The sequence below is a fragment of the Erinaceus europaeus genome, chromosome 6, assembly GCF_950295315.1.
Source record: "Erinaceus europaeus chromosome 6, mEriEur2.1, whole genome shotgun sequence".
NCBI classification, from domain to species: domain Eukaryota; kingdom Metazoa; phylum Chordata; class Mammalia; order Eulipotyphla; family Erinaceidae; genus Erinaceus; species Erinaceus europaeus.
The window spans coordinates 36,242,396-36,263,305 of NC_080167.1; the positions used below are offsets into that span (position 1 = coordinate 36,242,396).

At 40.7% G+C, this 20,910-nt stretch overlaps 1 non-coding gene across 1 annotated transcript; it reads left to right on the forward strand.

Annotated features, from left to right (window-relative positions):
- The first annotated feature begins 18,461 nt into the window (after positions 1-18,461).
- On the forward strand, positions 18,462-18,568 carry LOC132539134 (U6 spliceosomal RNA). The gene has a single exon (XR_009550440.1). It is a non-coding gene; the product is annotated as a U6 spliceosomal RNA (small nuclear RNA).
- Positions 18,569-20,910: the final 2,342 nt, after the last annotated feature.

Here is a 20,910-nt window from a genome sequence, read left to right on the forward strand (position 1 = left end):
TTTATACATGCTTCTATGGTAAATATGAATAGACATGGGCACTGGGTCAAGTTAATGGGGTAAACAGTTAATTTTATTCATAGATTTTCTTCAAGTTTGAGAGAGACTCTCTTCCCTAATCCAACTTTCCAAAATTATCTTATAATTTTGTAAATCAATATTAACTCACTAATAAAATTACAAAAAAAGAAATAAATATTATCTGGGAAGATGCTGTCAGAGTTGAGAATAGAACATGAAAGCTAGATTTAAAGGCAGAGAGTATCTCCCAAACTTGAAAAAAATATATAAATACAATTAACTGTTTATCATATCAATCTGATCTGGGGCCCATATCTATTCATATATAGCACAGAAGCCTGTATAACCTCTGAGCCCCTCTCAGTCTGGGCTCATAGTTCATGGTCATAGCTGGAACATCTAGGCTTCAATCATTACAGGACCAGTTTTCTTTGAGTCGCAGAGTAGGATGACCCAGCCTCCCTTAGGGGAGTGGAACAGTCCTTACTATTGCTAGTTTAGTGTTATGGAAGGGTACTGGAGAGGCCCTTGAAAGAGCTTATGATGGACATTCCTGATGGAAGTGATCTGCTTCTCTCCACCATCACTGGTCACTTCCATAAGCCCTCTTGTGTGCCTCTCCAGGACTTTGCCCTCACTGAAGAACAGCAATGGTAGGGACTGCCTCAATCTCCAAAGGGAGGTTGAGTTAATTTACTATGCCATTTGAAAAAGACTGGTTCTGATGTGAGAACAGTCAAAAATGTACCTAGCTGTGACTATGGACTGTGAACTCAGACTGACAGGGTCTCAGGTTACACATGTTCCTGTGCTAGAGCAGATCTATGGGGTTAACAATTAGTGGCATTTATGTACTTCCCTCATGAACTACTCCCTGCCCTAATCTAGCTTTATAGTCCTATTTGCAACTCTGACACCATCTTCCTAGACAGTCTATCTGCAACATAGCTATTGGGCTCAGGCAAAAATTGCTAAAGTCATGGGCCCCTTGAAACATACCTAGAGTAGACTTCCTAGCTTCTTACCACATGAGGAACATAATTTCAGCTGCTCTATTCTTACCTTTGGGCTTCTGTTTATTAAATAATTTTTCCTGCTTTATATATTAACTGCCTTTCAGCCACCAAATTTCAGACTCTACTATGATGCCATTCTGACTTCCCTGGGCAGATGATCTCACCAGTGAGTCCTGGAAACTCAACACTCCAGAGCCCTACCCCATAGGTAAGATAGGGTATGGATTGACCTACCAATATCCATGTCTAGCAGAGAAACAGTTGGAGAAACCAGACCTTCCACCTTCTGCACCCCCAAAAAGAATTTTGGTCCATACTCCTAGAGGGATAAAGAATAGGGAAGTTTCCAATGGAGGAGATGGAACATGAAACTCTTTGGTGGCGGGAACTGTGTGGAATTATACCCCTGCTATCTTACAATCTTGTTTATCATTATTAAACCACTATTAATATTTTTTTAAAAAGAGAGAGAAATCTGTCAGAAGTCTAGGTCCATAATATCTATCAGGAAATCCATGGATTCCCTAACTAGGACTCTGTATTATAAACTGGCTTGGTATTGGCCAAAATGACAATCATTAAGTAAGTCAGCATCTTGTCCTTTTATAGTTTTTGTAGTCCCTTCTTTATCTGATAAACTTAGACTTTCTTCCAGTTGTTAAAGTGAAAGCAGCTCTCTTAACCTCAACTCTTGTACTAACTGAATGCCAGGAGAACTTTGACCAAGCTGATTCTGTTGCATAACTGGTTTCAATGAGCCATTGTTTTCCTGCACAGTCTTTTTCCATGATGGAAATGATTCCTGTGCCATGCTGGGCAGGAGATCATATTTAAATGATCTCAGGTTTGATCTCTGTAAGTGGCATAGGCTAATACTTATATAAAACTCAAAGTAATTGGTAAAGGGATTTAATTAACTTCAAGTATTTGAGCCGTCATTGTGGGCTATGCTGACTTAAGGGGAGGGCACCTGCTGCTTTGCAATCTAGTTAACACCAGAAGTTGTCGTAGTCTGTAATTAACTTAAAGGAGTTTGACAGCTGAGAAGCCAGGATGGAGGTTGGGCAGCCAAATGCCAGGTGTTTCTAATGTATTTCCACTTTGGCCACAAACTTGGGCAAATCCTGACATGTTCTAAAATTTAACAACTCTTTGAGCACAGTTCTGGGGTGATAGTGAGAGTCACACCTAATGGGATATAAAAGTCTTGAGAGAACTCAGAGGAATGTAAATGCCAAGCCACTTTCTAGAGAGGCAGCTTCACTTTTTTTTTCTTCCTTTGTGTGAGAACAAGGATAACGACTATTTACTTAGAAACTTTTCTAGCTTCCTGCTGCTCTTCATCAACCAAAATGAATTCTATCCTTACCACTTATGTGTGTGGAGTTCATGATTCAGAATCATGGAAAAGGGGGTAGGAGAAAGAGATGTGGAAAATCAAGGAAATCATATAGTGTGTGTGTGGTGGTGGTGCTGGGGGATGATGACAGGAAGTTGTAGCAGAAGAACTGAACTCTGCTTTCAGAAAGAACCTGGAGCAGAAGGAAGCAGGGAAGGGAAACCTTGACACCCAAGTGAACCTGAAAGGAGATGAAGCTTTGTAGGTTGCAGAGATTGAGAAATACTTTGGAAAATCAATGGGAGATATGGAAAAAGAAGATTTCAGAAAATTTTTCCTGGACATTAAACTTTATCCTCTGATATGCTGTTGACAAACTAAACAGCAAATGAACTGATTTTAATTAAATGTTCCAGTCAGATGGCATCTGGGTCTTGGGAACCTGCCCAGGCTGTGAGCTGCTGTGTTGACTGGGCAGCTGTGAGAGCTCATTGATGGCAGGAAATACTCTACCTGAGAGAGGGTGTTATTTGCATGTGGTGACCCCAACTTTAACCCAGAGGATGCTGGGCTACCTTCCAGTGCCTCAGTTTACCTTTTAGTTAAAAGAAAATGGTCTGTCTACTCCCTCTTGGACTCTAACTTTGTAACTAACCTGAGTTCCTCAGAATCAAACCTCTGGACAGTTTCTGGTATATATAGCTATGCACACATTTTTGTCTATTGGTTTAAGAATCATATCTATGTAGATTCTCCATTTTATGTGACTAAATTAGGCTTTTCTTCTACTAACTGCTCTGACGTTAATGTGATCATTTAACCATTCTGAAAAGATTCCAGGTGGGTAATGGGGAATTTCTTCCCTGTTTCAGTAGATTTCCTGCACTCTGAGTCCTCTAAGAACTTTAAAACTAGAAGTGCTGTTTTTCCCCAACCTTTCCCCCTTATGGGAGCATAACCCAGAAGCAAAGTTATTTAACTTTCTTTGCTAAGATGTGTCCCATCAGTTGATTTGCTCAGCATCTGCTCCAACTTCCTCATACTGTGTCTTCCTGCTCTGCAAAAGCTGGAAAACTAGACCTGAGCTTTCCCAGATTCTTTGCATCAGGGCTCTGGATGCAAATGAAGGTTCTGCCCACTAGAGACGAATGATGAAGCTAAGCTGAAATGAAGTCACATAGGGGAGGCAGAGGCAAGGATAGGGGTTCCACTTGATGGGTGGGATGCTCAGAGAAAACACTGCAGTTGTGACTCTGATTTTCGAGCTGGGAATTAGTGAAGTTCTTGATCACAGTAGGAGAGAAGGTTTGGTGGAATGATTATCCTGTACGTGGCTTTAGGAAATGGATCTGAAGTCCCGTCTGGCCTAAATTATCCCTCCCAGAGTTTCTGTAATCTCTTTGATTCTCTATAGCCCTTTGGCTCTCTGTTTCACTTATATTTAGTTTTCTGAAGCCCAGAGTTTCTTGAGGCTTAAGAACCCTGACATAGTGGGTAGCTGTGAGAAGCCTGTCCTATATCCAGTGGTGGCTTTGCAATATGATCCTGGCCATAGTGCCACAAGGGACCTATGTGACTAGATAATGCCATTGCCTTTTACCTTTCTCTTTTCCTCTCTGAAATTTACTTGCTCAATCAGGGAAAAAGAGGTGTGGGCTAAGACAAGTGCAAGAAGACCCCAGATCAGAGGGCATGACAATGAACTGTGTGAAGCATCTTCCACACAAGGCCTTTTTCTGTGTCTGCTGCCCTCATGCTTATTTTTTGCTCAAAGAATGAGAATCTTCCTCTTAAAAGCTTAGACCAGGGAGTTGGGCAGTAGTGCAGCGGGTTAAGCGCAGGTGGCGCAAAGCACAAAGACCGGTGTAAGGATCCCGGTTCAAGGCCCCAGCTCCCCACCTGCAGGGAAGTCACTTCACAGGCGGTGAAGCAGGTCTGCAGGTGTCTATCTTTCTCTTCCCCTCTCTGTCTTCCCCTCCTCTCTCCACTTCTCTCTGTCCTATCCAACAACGACGACATCAAGAACAAAAACAATAATTAACTACGAAAATAAAAAAAAATTAAAAAAAAAAAGCTTAGACCAGGGAGAACAGAAGCAACCAGTGGCACTTATCTCTGATAAGTGCTGACTTATCTCTGATGAGAAAACTATGGTGGTTCATCAAATGATCTGGCAGCAAGCACGTCTATGACTCACAGTTAAGGTAGATTTTATTTCTGTTTGACATTTAAATAGAATTTACTTTGAAAGAAAGATATTCTGAATCATTAATGGGGATCTTGGTCCATCAGAAGAAAGGGCAATTCACTTTGCCTAAATGATCTAGCTCCCCTTTCCATATTAAAGTTTTGGGAAGTCCTTTTCAGTTTTGTACTTCAGGTCATTAGGAAAAAGCAAAACTATGGAGTAGTATAAAGGAGGGAAAGAGATACATATTTGTTTCACTGAGACTTTTCTATAAATGTTCTATCAGTTTCTATATATGTACTCACTTAAAATTTGATCTGCAGGATGAGGTTTCTGGAGTTCGTCTGAATAAATCTAATTCATCCCTTATATCAACATTTTTCAATGCCACTTACCCATACTATCAAATCTGTGCAAAAGGGAAGAAGGCCTTTTAAGTGATTTCATAGAAAGTTTTCTTACTCATCAAAAGTTTGCTTTGGGGTTCACTGAGAAGAGTTATATGTTTTGGATGGCTGTAGGCATTAGAATCAAATCTCTTCCTTCCATGTGATTTTGAGAACTCCAGCAGAAATCATCTTCTATGCTATGCTTGGCTTTGGGTTTGGGTTGGCAAACTGCCTCCTGATTTCCTAGGGTTAGTTCACTCCTTTACCTTCTCTTCAAGGATCTATCTGATGCTACCAGTGTGCCGTGTCTCAGAAAGTTGGTGCTGTCTAGATTGTCCCCAGGTGGGCCAGTCCCTGCACTGAGATGACAAATGTTCATTCCCCTAGGCTCATTTTGAAAATTTCTAAATTGGGAGTTGGGTGGTAGTGCAAAAGGTTAAGCGCATGTGGTGCAAAGCTCAAGGACCAGCATAAGGATCCCGGTTCAAGCCCCCGACTCCCCATCTGCAAGGGAATTGCTTCACAGATGGTGAAGCAGGTCTGTAGGTGTCTTTCTCTCCACCCCCATCTTCCCCTGCTCTTTCCATTTCTCTCTGTCCTAGCCAACAGTGACATCAACAACAATAATAACTAAAAAAATAAAACAACAAGGGCAACAAAAGGAAATAAATATAAAAAATGAAAATTTCTCAACACAACGAGTGCCACCCCAGCATGCTTCACTTCAGACTGTGACCAGAGACTTCAGGTGTGGAATGACAACCCTTCAGCTTCATCACTCGGGTGAGACCTTTCCTTTCATAGTATTCTCTAATTCCATTCCAGGTGGTCCACTCCCCAATAAAGTCCCCAAACCTAGATATAGTCCAGGTCCCCTGAGATAGAGCATAGGTTCACCTGTGCCCATAAACTAGGGGAAAAATATATACCTGAAAGCAGAAGAACACAAGAGCATGCATGGAATACCCCCAACACTTCATCTGCACTATTACAGTCTTTAGGTCCATGATTGTTCAACAATTTGTTTAGCTTTGTATGTAAACTTTCTTTTCAGCCACCAGGTTCTGGATGCCAGCGAGATGCTGACCAGACTTCCCTGGACAGACGACCCCATCAATGTGTACTGGAGCTCCACTTCCTCAGAGCCCCACCCTACTAGGGAAAGAGAGAGGCAGACTGGGAGTATGGATCGACCAATCAACGCCCATGTTCAGCGGGGAAGCAATTACAGAAGCCAGATCTTCCACCTTCTGCAACCCACAATGACCCTGGTTCCATGCTCCCAGAGGGATAGAGAATGGGAAAGCTATCAGGGGAGGGGATGGGATATGGAGATTGGGTGGTGGGAATTGTGTGGAGTTGTACCCCTCCTACCCTATGGTTTTGTTAATTAATCCTTTCTTAAATAAATAAATAAATTTTAAAAAAAGAAACAAGAACAGAAAGGGTAAATACAAAGTAAAACTTGGAATAGATTTGGTGTATTGCACCAAAGCAAAGGGGAAGGAGGAGAAAGAGGGATATGTCGGGGAGACTTCAGAGTCCTCGTGCATGGTAGTAGAAAGGGATTTAGGCTGGGGTGAGGGGAGACTGTTTTGTGGATACAAATCATGGTGAAATTAGATTTTTTTTTAAATCCATGTGTCTACAACAGATTAAACTATTTATCCATGAACTAAAAAAAAATGTATGTGGAGGCACTTTGCTAGCTAGTATGCAAATTGGAGTATACATCTTCTCTGATATTGTCTTCTGACAGTTTCCTCAGGTGTTATCCTGGTCACCACAATCAATGTTTTTTAAGATTTAAATTTCATTACTTTTAATTAAAGCTAAAGATGAATAATTCACATTTATTTTAAATATACATATAATTCTAATTTATTTTATTTTATTATTTTATTTTTTTACTTTATTTATTTAAGAAAGGATAAATTAACAAAACCATAGGGTATGAGGGGTACAACTACACACAATTCCCACCATCCAGTCTCCATATCCCATCTCCTCCCCTGATAGCTTTCCCATTCTCTATCCCTCTGGGAGCATGGAACCAGCGTCTTTGTGGGTTGCAGAAGGTGGAAGGTCTGGCTTCTGTAATTGCTTCCCCACTGAACATGGACGTTAATTGGTCGGTCCATACTCCCAGTCTGCCTCTCTCTTTCCCTAGGAGGGTGGGTCTCTGGGGAAGCGGAGCTCCAGGACACATTGGTGGGGTCTTCAGTCCAGGAAAGCCTGGACAGCATCCTGATGGCATCTGGAACCTGGTGGCTGAAAAGAGAGTTAACATACAAAGCCAAACAAATCGTTGAGCAATCATGGACGCAAAGGTTGGAATAGTGGAGAGGAGGTGTTAGAGGGGTACTCACTGCAAACTCTAGTGTACTTCTGCTTTCAGGTATATAATTTGCACTTGATTATGGATAAGTATGAACATATGCTCTCTCACACAGAACCTGGTCTATATCTAGGTTTTGGGACTTTTTTAGAAAGTGATCTACCTGGGATGGAATTAGAGAATGCTATGAAAGGAAAGGTCTCACCCGAGTAATGAAGCTGAAGGGTTGTCATTCCACACCTGAAGTCTCTGGACACAGTCTGAGCTGAAGCATGTTGAGGTGGCAATCACTGCGTTGATTAGGTTGATTAGGCTGATACAATATTATTTGATATGGATTGGGAGAGGCATGCGGGAAAGTGGGCCCTATCCTAAAGTTCCAGGACTGGGAGAAATATAGGCTCTATAGTGGGGATGTGAGGTTCCTGCTGTCTTAGGGTTCAAAAAGACAATGGGTAATTAATGTTATCATCACATTATTTGGTAATTGGGTTAACTTTGAAAAGTCCTTTTGTTAGGGTTTCCTGTATAGTACCCAGTATCTTGTAAATAGCTGTACCACTGGTTGCCTCTGATCTACTTGGTCTAGGCTTTTGAGAGAGTCCGCATATCAAATACACAGCCTATATATTAAGAAGACTCAGTCTGTGTTTTAAAGACTTCGAGACATACAATCAATTTTTCCCCTCTCCTATTAATTAATGATTTATATGACTACAATTTACTAGGAGTGTACATAAACACCATTCCCACCACCAAAAGTCTGTGTCCCATCCCACCCGCCCACCCCCACCCCCACCCCCCACCAGCCCAGGAAGCCACAGGGTTTTTACTTTGGTGCCCTACTTACAATTTAGTCAGGTCCTGCTTTTAGTTTCCCTTTCAGATCTTCTTTCTCAGCTTCTGTTGATGAGTGGGATCATCCCATACTCATACAAGTATACAACTGTCTTCTGACAGTTTCCTCAGGTGTTATCCTCGTCACCACAATCAATTTTTTTTAAGATTTAAATTTCATTACTTTTATTTAAAGCTAAAGATTAATAATTCACATTTATTTTAAATACACATATTTATTCTAATTTATAAGGCAAAGAAATTGAGATGGGAAAGGGGGAGAGAAAAAAACCCTGCAGCACTGCTTTACCGCTTGTGAAGCTTCCCCTGTGTAGGTGGGGACTGGGGATTTGAGCCTGGGTCCTTCTTCACTCAACCAGGTGAACCACTGCCCAGCCATAATAATTCAGGTTTAAAAAGAAGTATTCAAGTTTTCTGGGGTTACAGTAACACCCCAGGCAGACTGCTCTAGTTTGATCCTTTCCCAGGACTCTCATCTTGTTGATAATTCATGAGACTGACCTTGTTTCGTTCCCCAGAACTGTCTCCTTTTTTCTTCATTACCCACTTCCCACTTGCCTTGAAGCTATGTATAGCACTTGGAAATTAAAGGAAGGTGTGTGGGAAGTCTAGGGGACATTGGAATCTTTTTCACACTTCTACTCATTCTGCCTGGGGAGGAACCATGTGAGGCAGTGATGTTCAAGTTTGGGGCAGCCTTGGGAGGGAGGGTGAAGTACCACATCAGAGGTATTGAACCAGCCCTGGAAACTTCCTCCAGTTCCTAATTACATGATGAATGCTTTCATGGTTTGAACCACATGACCACATGCAACCCACTAGCTGGTTTTGGAAATTGGACTTTATAGGAACACAGCCAGGACTATTTGCTAACCCATATATCAGTGGTGGTGCTTTAAGCTATAGTGACAGACGCTAGTGTTGTGAAAGACCTTGTGCCCACAAAACTCAAATATTTATTATTGGCTTTATTATTTTTTAAAGCTTGTGCTAGGAATGAACCAAGGACTTTGCATATGTATGATACCAATGAGCAGCTTCCCTGTCCTAAAATTTGTGTTTTACATTTGAAAGTGATAGAGACAGAGAGAAACAAAGCACTACTAAATCTATGGAATTCTACACATTTTCATCCTTGGTGCTTGTTGTGATTCTCCCATGTGACGTTGGGGATCAAATCCAGGACCTCACACATGCAAAGAATACATTCTACCATCTGAGCCTCTCTTATGTCCCATTACTGGCCTTCTAAAAAAAATTATGTGACTCCCCTACTAGGGAAAGAGAGAGGCAGACTGGGAGCATGGACCGACTAGTCAACGCCCATGTTCAGTGGGGAAGCAATTATAGAAGCCATACCTTCTACCTTCTGCAACCCTCAATGACCCTGGGTCCATGCTCCCAGAGGGATAGAGAATAGGAAAGCTATCGGAGGAGGGGGTGGGATATGGAGATTGGGTGGTGGGAATTGTGTGGAGTTGTACCCCTCCTACCCTATGGTTTTGTTAATTAATCCTTTCTTAAATTAAAAAAAATTAAAAAAAAGAAAAATAAATGAGTAGATAACCGAGATTAGAAAAAAAAATTATGTGACTCATTCTTTTAAGCCACTAGCTACTTAGGTTTTTTATTACGTTTTGTCAGATACCTATCCAGTACCAAAAAGCCACACTAAAGAGCTTATTATATCTAGTTATGTGGCTGAGAGAGGACAGCATGTGGGATAATTGATTTGTTGTTCCTCCACAAAGTTGAGTCCCATATCTATACTGCTCTTTTGTCTCATTCCCAGTGCATGTTTCAGGGAAAATGCTGTGGTCTCAGGTCAGTAATTGTTCATAATTCATTCAGTGGGAGAAGGTGACAATTTCTTGCATTTTCTTAATACTTAGAGAAAAGTCTACCCCACAATGAAGCCTCTCCGGAAATTTCTTACCTCCCCCGTAACATAGCAGGACTGGGCCCACACACCTGTCCAAATCCACACACTGGTCACTGGCCAAGTGAGTGCAATGAATTAATCCTGATCTCTCCAAAAAGGGAGGTGGTTATCCAGGCACAAGTGGGAAAAACAGAAAGAACAGTAAGTGTGGGGGCTATCAGCCTGTCACAATCATGTACCTTACTACACAATCATGTACCTTACTAAAAGAGAGGGAGGAGAAGAAGGAAACAGAAGGAAATAGTAATAGAGACAGATAGATGATAGATAGAGATAAAGAATATAATGTGTCTGAAATACGCATAGTGTTGGGGAATGAACCTGGGACCTCATATACATAAGTCCAGTTCTTTACCCACTGAGCCACTTCTTTGGCCACTAAATACCTTTAACAGGGAAAACTTTTAAAATTTTTAAATTAACTAGTTTATGACAAAACCATAGGATAACAGGGGTACAACTCCTCACAATTCCCACCACCAGAACTCCGTATCCCATTACTTCCCTTGATAGCTTTCCTATTCTCTATCCCTCTGGGAGTATGGACCCAACGTCATTGTGGTTTGCAGAAGGTGGAAGGTCTGGCTTCTGTAACTGCTTCCCTGCTGAATATGGGTGTTGACTGGTTGATCCATACTTCCAGCCTGCCTCTCTCTTTCCCTAGTAGGGTGAGGCTCTGGGGAAGCAGGGCTCCAGGACACATTGGCTGGGTTGTCAGTCCAGGGAAGTCTGGTTGGCATCATGCTGGCATCCAGAACCTGGTAGCTGAAAAGAGAGTTAACATACAAAGCCAAACAAATTGTTGAACAATTATGGACCTAAAGGCTGGAATAGTGCAGATGAAGTGTTGGAGACTACTCACTGCAGACTGTTGTGTACTTTTGCTTTCAGGTATATATTTTGCCCTGATTTATGGACACGTGTGAACATATGCTCTATCTCAGGGGACTTGAGATATCTAGGTTTGGGGACTTTATTGGGGAGTGGACCACCTGGAATGGAATTAGGGAATACTATGAAAGGAAAGGTCTCACCTGAGTGATGAAGCTGAAGAGTTGTCATTTCACACCTGAAGTCTCTGGACACAGTCTGAAGTGAAGCAGACTTATTGTGTTGATTAGTTTGTGATCGGCAGATGCAATATTATTTGATATGAATTGAGAGAAGCATGCAGGAAAGTGGGTCCCACCCTAAGGTTCCAGGACTGGGATAAATATAGGCTCTACTGTGAAAATGTGAGTTTCCTGCTGTCTTAGAGTTCAAGAAGACAATGGATAGTTATTGTTATCATCACATTATTTGGTAATTGGGTTAACTTTGAAAAGTCCCTTTGTTAGGGTTTGCTGTATAATACTCAGCATCTTGTATATAGCTGTGCCATCGGTTGCTTCTATTCTACCTGGTCTAGACTTTTGAGAGAGTCAGCATATCGAAGACTCAGCCTATATATTAAAAAGACTCAGTCTCTATGCAGCTATCAAGAACAATGAACCCACCTTCTCTGACCCATCTTGGACAGAGCTAGAAGGAATTATGTTAAGTGAACTAAGTCAGAAAGTTAAAGATGAGTATGGGATGATCCCACTCATCAACAGAAGCTGACTTAGAAGATCTGAAAGGGAAACTAAAAGCAGGACCTGATCAAATTGTAAGTAGGGCACCAAAGTAAAAACCCAGTGGTGAGGGGTAGACATGTAGCTTCCTGGGCCAGTGGGGGGTGGGAGTGGGCGGGAGGGATGGGTCACGGTCCTTTGGTGATGGGAATGGTGTTTATGTACACTCCTAGCAAAATGTAGACATATAAATCAGTAGTTAATTAATATGAGAGGGGGAAATCAATTGTATGTCTCAAAGGTTCTCAAAAGACAAACTGAATCTTTTTAATAGATAGGCTACGTATTTGATATGCGGACTCTCTCAAAAGCCTAGACCAAGTAGATTAGAAGCTTCCAATAGCACAGCTATATACAAGATACTGGGTACTGTACAGCAAACCATAACAAAGGGACTTTTCAAAGTTAACCCAATTAACAAATAATGTGATAATAATATTAACTATTGATTGTCTTTTTGAACCCTAAGACAGCAGGAACCTCACATCTTCACTATAGAGCCCCTACTTCCCCCAGTCCTGGCACCCTTGGATAGGGCTCACTTTCCCGTATGCGTCTCCCAATCCAAACCAAATAATATTGCATCCGCCGATCACAACCTAACCAAAGCAACGATTGCCATCTCAACATGCTTCACCTCAGAGTGTATCCAGAGACTTCACGTGTGGAATGACAGCCCTTCAGCTTCATTACTCGGGTGAGACCTTTCCTTTTATAGTACACTCTAATTTCATCTCAGGTAGTTCACTTTCTAACAAAGTCCCATAACCTAGACATACACCAGTTTCTGTGAGAGAGAGCGTATGTGCACACGTATCCATAAACTACTGCAAAATATATACCTGAAAGCAGGATTACACTAGAGTTTGCAGTGAGTACCTCCCTAACACTTCCTCTCCACTATTCCAAGCTTGGGATCCATGATTGCTCAACAAATTGTTTGGCTTTGTATGTTAACTCTCTTTTCAATCACCAGGTTCCAGATGCCACCAGGATGCTGGATAGGCTTCCCTGGATTGAAGACCCCACCAATGTGTCCTGGAGCTCAGCTTCCCCAGAGACACACCTTACTAGGGAAAGAGAGAGGCAGACTGGGAGTATGGACTGACCAGTCAACGCCCATGTTCAGCGGGGAAGCAATTACAGAAGCCAGACCCTCTACCTTCTGCAACCCTCAACGACCCTGGGTCCATGCTCCCAGAAGGCTAGAGAATGGGAAGGCTTTCATGGGAGGGGGTGGGTTATGGGGATTGGGTGGTGGGAATTGTGTGGAGTTGTACCCCTCCTACCTTATGCTTTTGTTCACTAATCCTTTCTTAAATAAAAAATTAAAAAAAAAAAAGACTCAGTCTGTGTTTTAAAAAGTTCAAGACATACAATAAATTTTTCCCCTTTCATATTAATTAAATAGTGGTTTATATGACTACACTTTAATAGGAGTGTACATAAACACCATTCCCATCACCAAAATACTGTGTCATCGCACCCTCCCCCCCTGCCGCCACTGCCCCGGGAAGCCAAATGTCCACCCTCCCTCTCACCACAGGGTTTTTACTTTGGTGCCCTACTCTCAACTTAATCAGATCCTGCTTTTAGTTTCCCTTTCTGTTCTTCTTTTTGCCTGTGCTGTTGTGAGAACTTATACTGTGTATCCCTGACTAGTTAAATCCTTCTTGACCTCTAAGATTTACTTTGCCAAAGAGGACTTTGGGAAGCTTTACCCATTCTTAGACCTGTTGGGTGAGATGTTTTAGCTATAGTACTTCTATGCTTTACAGGAATAGTGCCTATGGGGTCACTTAGCTCAAAGAATTAGATTCTTTACTGAATCTTTCATTAAGTCTAATAGCTTCTTGTGGCATGATAGTCTTATTGATCATATTCATACAGCTGAGCACATAAGAAGCATACAATCAATACCCATTAAATGAATGATAAATATAAACTTCAAGAGAAAGACAGAAGAATATGTTATTAGAATTGTTAATTAGGTGGATTCAACTTCCGGAGGCGGAGCTATGAGCAGCAGATCGCTTTCTCTCCTCTCCTCTCCTCTCCTCTCCTCTCCTCTCCTCTCCTCTCCTCTCCTCTCCTCTCCTCTCCTCTCCTCTCCTCTCCTCTCCTCTCCTCTCCTCTCCTCTCCTCTCCTCTCCTCTCCTCTCCCGGATCAACTAGGAATACCAAAGGAGACCACCCAGGACTGGTGGTGGGAATGCAAATTGGTCCAACCTCTGTGGAGAACAGTCTGGAGAACTCTCAGAAGGCTAGAAATGGACCTACCCTATGATCCTGCAATTCCTCTCCTGGGGATATATCCTAAGGAACCTATCCTATCCTAAGGAATATGTGTACACATATGTGTACACATATTGTGTACACATATGTGTACACAAAATGATCTGTGTACACATATGTTTTTGGCAGCACAATTTGTAATAGCCAAAACCTGGAAACAACCCAGGTGTCCAACAACAGATGAGTGACTGAGCAAGTTGTGGTATATATACACAATGGAATACTACTCAGCTGTAAAAAATGGTGACTTCACCGTTTTCAGCCGATCTTGGATGGACCTTGAAAAAATCATGTTGAGTGAAATAAGTCAGAAACAGAAGGATGAATATGGGATGATCTCACTCTCAGGCATAAGTTGAAAAACAAGATCAGAAAAGAAAACACAAGTAGAACCTGAAATGGAATTGGCGTATTGCACCAAAGTAAAAGACTGTGGTGGGTGGGTGTGGAGAATACAGGTCCATGAAGGATGATAAATGACATAGTGGGGGTTGTATTGTTAAATGGGAAACTGGGGAATGTTATGCATGTACAAACTATTATATTTACTGTTGAATGTAAAACATTAATTCCCCAATAAAGAAATAAATAAAAAAATAAATTATAACTTTTGTTGTTTTTTTAAATCACATACTGTAAACCATTAATTCCCCCAATTAAAAAAATTTAAGCATAAAAAAAAGAATTGTTAATTAGGAATGTTTACAACAGATAGTTATCTGAAACCTCAAATAATTATGGCTTGGGGAAGAAATTAGTGTCTTCTTTTACAAAACTCCCACCTACTTCAAGTAACTTGGATGTGGTGGCATACTGGTAATACTAGAAAATCTTCTGGAAACTTATCTATATTGTTTTAATATTCTCCTGATAACTCTGTGATCTACCTAGCTCTCTTTCTGTCTTAGCCAGTATTTAGGATTTTAATAGATTGCAGGCAAATAATAGATCTTTGGCAAATTCAAATCTTTTACCTGAATTACACAAAAATGTTCAAAGGAATAGAATGTGTAGTATTATAGTCACTCAACAGCATCTAAAGCAGCTTCAGAGTCAGTTGAGAGGATAGAAGAGACTAAAAACCAATTCCCAGGTAAAGAGTTTTTCCCTGATCAAGACTCACATGCATCTTGATTCTTTTTTATAGGTATTGAAATTGAAAAAGATAACAAGCTTCATAGTGGAAATAGTTTAATTTGATGAAGAAATACTTTTATACACAAATGACATACATCAGTATCTGAACTAGCACATCTACTGGAAATCATGGCTGTTTTGGCCAAACTATACTGCTAATGCTGAGAAACAGAGAAACAGGAGAGCCTTGTGCTGGGATCAAACCTTGGCTTAATAATCAATCTGTGCAACTGTAGTATGATCATTGTTATGTGGCTATATCTGAAAAGGACATGGAGAAAGTTTCTTTTAAATACAGTTGAACCTATTCTGAGTCTGACCACCTAGTAACAGTCCTGGGTCACAGACTAGATGACCAGAATTCCACATTCCAAAACCCTCTAGGGCTCCATACCTTAAGTTATTGTGTTAGGGAAGGGCCCAACTTAGGCTTGCACACCCAACATGTAGTTGAAGTCAAATACAGTAGCACAAATACTTAGAGAGAAAGAGAGGCAGGATTTATTTAGAATTGATGAAAGTGAGAGCAGGAGAGAAAAGTTTTTTAATTTAATTTTATTTATAAAAAGGAAACACTGACAAAACTATAGGATAAGAGGGGTACAACTCCACACATTTCCCACCACGAGAACTCCATATCCCATCCCCTCCCTTGATAGCTTTCCTATTCTTTAACCCTCTGAGAGTATGGACCCAAGGTCATTGTGGGATGCAGAAGGTTGAAGGTCTGGCTTCTGTAACTGCTTCCCCGCTGGACATGGGCATTGACAGGTAATTCCATACTATCTCTTTCTTTCCCTAGTGGGGAAGAGCTCTGGGGAATAGGAGCTCTAGGACACATTGGTGAGGTTGTCTGCCCAGGGAAGGCATATTGGCATCATGGTATTACTTCTCAACTTCTGTCTATGAGTGAGATCACCCCATATTTATCCTTCTCTTTCTGATTTATCTCACTTAATATGATTCCTTCAAGTTCTATCCAAGTTGTGGTGGAGGAACTAAAATCACCATTTCAAGTAGCTGAGTAGTATTATTCCATTTTGTATATATATCACAGCTTTCTCTGGCTGCTTTCAGGTTTTGGTTATTACAAATTGTGCTGCTATGAACAAATCTTTTTGGATGGATGTTTTTGGTTCCTTAGGACATATCCCCAGAAGAGGTATTGCAGGGTCATAGGAAAAGTCCTCTTATAACCTTATGAGAGTTCTCCAGACTGCTCTCCACAGGGGTTGGCTCAATTTACATCCCCATTAGCAGTGCAAGAAGGTTCCTTTGTCTCCACAACCTCTCCAGCACTTGTTGCTGTTACCTTTTCTGATGTATGACATGAAAGAGAGGAAAATCTACATCATCTTTGTAATCAAATAGCACTGGCTAGAAGCAGTTAGTGTGCTGCTCATCAATAAAGGTCTAATGACCCTAGTAACATCTAGCTGTAGGTAAGAGGGTATTAAAAGAGCAGAATCTCAGGTATAAATTGTACTGTTAAACTTTAATTTTACAGGAACAGTCAATCACCGAATACACTTTAGTGGGAGCCCAGTGTTAACTTCTCTAGGTTGGTGTAGACTCTTCACGCTCCGACTCCAACTTATGTTTATTATTATTATTTTTAATATTTTTATTCATTTATTATTGGATAGATACAAGCAGAAATTGAGAGGGGAGGGGCAGATAGAGAGGGAAAGAGTCAGAGATACCTGTAGCCCTGCTTCTAACTCATGAAGCTTCCCCCTTGCAAATGGGGGCCATGGGCTCGAACTTGGGTCCTTAACGCACTTTAATGTGGGAGCTTAACCAGATGTACCACAACCTACCTCCCCTGACTCCAATTTATACTGTAAAGCAATAGTAATTAAAACTATGGTATTGTGACAAAAATAAAGATGAATAGTCCACACATATATGGACATCTACTATATGAGAAAAGTGTCAAAGCCATTCAAGGGAGAAATGGTTTGGGGACAACCAGACATCCACATATTGAAAAAAGAAATTAAACCATAGTATAGCACTATAAACCAAAATTAACTCACAGAGGTCTGAGGATCTGAATGTTGGGCCCAAAACTACAAAATACAGAGAACAACATGGGAAGTGAGTGGAATTAGTTGGCATAAAAGTATGTGTGTGTGTGTGGTGGTGGGTAGGAATGAAGGTAGAAGGAAAACTATTCTCACATCTTGAAGCTGACCTCTTACGTTTAATGCTAAATAAGTAAAAGATGCTATAAATCCAGGATGGACAGTGCACACACATATGCATAAGACTATACATATATACATAGTTATTGTATTAGGAGTGTATTAATGTTTTGTTTCTTGATTTTGAACCAGAGCACTGGATGACTTTTTTTTTTTTTTTTTTGCATGACTCTTGTGATATCTGGGATTGAACCTGGGGACCAGGAAGCCTCACGCAAGAAAGTCTTTTGCATAACTATTATGCTATCTCCTCAGTCATACTATATATGTAGTATGTATGACATACATGCAATTATTATATTCAACATGTACTATATCCTCAGTAGTACATATGCTCAACCAAAATGTACAATACAGATATTTAAAAAAAGAGTCTTGATGGGGCCAGGTAGTAGTGCACCTGATTGGGCACACATGTTAAAATGCTCAAGGACCCCGGCTCAAGCTCCTGGTCCCCACCTACAGGGAAAAGCTTCGCAAGTGGTGAGGCAGAGCTGCAGGTGTCTTTCTTTCTCCCTTTTCACCCCACCCCACCCTCTCGATTCTGGCTTTCTCTATCTAATTAATAAAGATAATAAAAATAATTTCAAAAAAACCAGTCTTGACCAGGTAGCCAGCATAGTGATTATGCAAAAGACTCTCATGCCTAAAACTCTAAGGTTCAGTCCTCTGCACCATTATAAGGCAGGAAAGAGTTTTTTTTTTTTTTTTTTTTAACCTGGACTGGTCTTTCAAACTTTCAGGGTTATTCATGTCAGATGTGTGAAATAATATAAACATTTGTGCTAACCTGATTATAGGTAAATATAAATATGAAATGTTGACATGGCTACTAAGACCCCCTAAATTATCCTGATGAGTCAAAATACGTTTATTTTTCAATTCTAAATTTTCCTAATAAAAGAAAAATATAATAAATGATCTTTAAAAATTTCACTTATTTTTTTATCTTAGGACATGCATGACATAAGCTTAAACCTCACCCTCACCATACTTAAGGAAGCTTTGGTGCTGTGGTGTATTTCTGTCTCTGTCTCTCTATCAACACAATAACAACAACAATAACCTTTATTGGAGAAGTGATAGCAAAAAAATATTAATTAAAAATCTTTGGGAGGGTGCTTACATCGGCATCACATATATTAAAATTGGAACGATACAGAGAAAATTAGTATGGCCCCTGTGCAAGGATGACATGCAAATTCATGAAGCTTTCCATATTTTTTTGACATTTGAGATATCAAGCAAAATAAAAGGCTCTTAGGAAAAAAAATCTTTGGGGGTGGGGCGGTAGCACAGCAGGTTAAGCGTACATGGCCCAAAGCCCAAGGACCAGCGTAAGGATTCTGGAAGGCAGCTATGTTTACCACTATACCACCAACGCAACTAGTGTAAGGATTCTGGTTTGAGTCCCTGGCCTCCACCTGCAGGGGGTTTGTTTCACTGGCAGTGAATCAGGTCTTTAAGTTTTTATCTTCCTCTCCCCTTCTCTGTCTTCTCCTGTCTTGATTTCTCTCTGTCCTATCCAGCAACAACAACAGCAACGGCAACAATAACAACAGGGGCAACAAAACAGTAAAGATGGCCTCCAGGAGTTCTGGATTTATCGTGCAAGTACCTGGCCCCAGCAATAACCCTGGATGCAAAAAACAAAAACAAAAACAAAAAACAAACCCAAAACTTAGTTATTGGGCAGTTTTACAATATTGCATTATTATGGGGGCATAGTTCCGTATCTATACATGGTATATGTCACCACATCCTTCACTAAGGACCTGTGCCTACATCCTCCATAGCTGTCATATATCTCAGAGTCTCTGAGATGGCTTACTATTTTTTGTAAGTTCATTGATCTAATAATTTATGTTCACATATAAGTGAAACCACCTGATAGTTTGCCTTCACTTCTTTTTATTATTATTATTTTTTAAAATTGCCACCAGGGTTATTGCTGAGATTTGATGCCTACATTTTGAATCCACCACTCCCAATAGTGAGTTTTTCTTTTTTTCCCCTTCTTCCTTTAATTTGATAAGACAGAAAGAAATTTAAAGAGAAGGGATAGGTAGACAGGGAGAAAGAGAGACATCTGCAGCACTACTTCATGAGTTGTGAAGCTTGTTCCCTGCAAGTGAGGACTGGGGGCTTGAACCCAGATTCTTGCCCATGGCAACCTTAATTGGATGCACTACTGTTCAGTACACAGTCCTTCACTTCTTTATTTATTTCACTTAGCACAATAACCCCATGTCATGTCCATTTTATTTTTAAAATTATCTTTATTTATATATTGGCTAGAGATAGTCAGAAATGAGAGGATTGGGAAGATAGAAAGGAAGAAAGACAGAGAAACACCTGCAGCACTGCTTCAACATTCGTGAAGCTTTCCATCTGCTGATGCGGAATGGGGACCTGTGGGAACCTGTGTCCTTTCGCATGGTAACATGTGCACTCAACCAGACGCACCACTACCCGGTCCCCCTTACATCCATTTTCTACTAAATGATACAATCACATTCCTTTTGGTTGCAGATCAATGTGTGTGTGTGTGTGTGTGTGTGTGTGTGTGTGTGTGTGTGTGTATGTTTTTCTTAACTTCTTTACCTAGTCATGTTAATGGGCTCCCAAATTTTGGTTATTGTAAAAGTGTAGCTATTTTGCACACTTGTGAGAACATATGCACAAAGGTACAAACATACCTGAGGAGATGAAATGCTGGCCCAAGGCAATAGCAAATTTTTTTCTAGAGAGAAAGTGTCTCTAAGGGAGGAAATGGCTAGGGTCATAGAACTGTATAATATTATTTTGTTACATATTTCAAAATGTTTTAGTGTGAGCTCTGAATTTATATATATACCAGAGAACTGTTCAGCTCTGGCATATGGTGGTATGGGGGATTGAACCTGGGACTTTAGAGTCTCAGGCATGAGAATCTTTTTGCATAACCATTACGCTATCTACCCCCCCCCCCACATTAACCTTTTATGGAAGGCATTTTCTGGGAAGTTTATATGGGTAGAGTAGGATTGGATTTCTACTCCCTTGACAACAATCTCAACTGTTGCTATGCTCACTGTAATATTTAGTTGAAAAGTAGGAAAAACACTACTGTTTTTTTCCTGATTAGTTTGCAACACCTGGTCAGTCTTGACATATGTGAAAAGGGTATTCAGTTTAAAAAAATGGGTCATATGGGAGTCACTGAGGATTTTAAAACAAAGGAGTTATAGGGGAAGATACTTATGTGCATGCTGAGGGCTGAAAAACTAGGGCACGGAGATTACTTAAAAATAAAAGAGTTAAGCCAAAAAGTGATGGACACAGGGCTACAGCTCTTTCAAATTCAGAATCCATGGGTTTCCTCCAACTCTTCCAAGCACTGTGATTGGCTCAGGACTTCCAGAGTCAGAGGGGATATGAAGAGATGCCAAGTCAGTCCACTGTGACAAAGCCACATTGTGGTGAGTCAGTAGGAAATCTATCCAAGACACATGGATTACATTTTCTCTCAGATATATGTGGGGGTAGAGGAGGGGGCAGAATTCAGATTCAGACTATGGACAATGT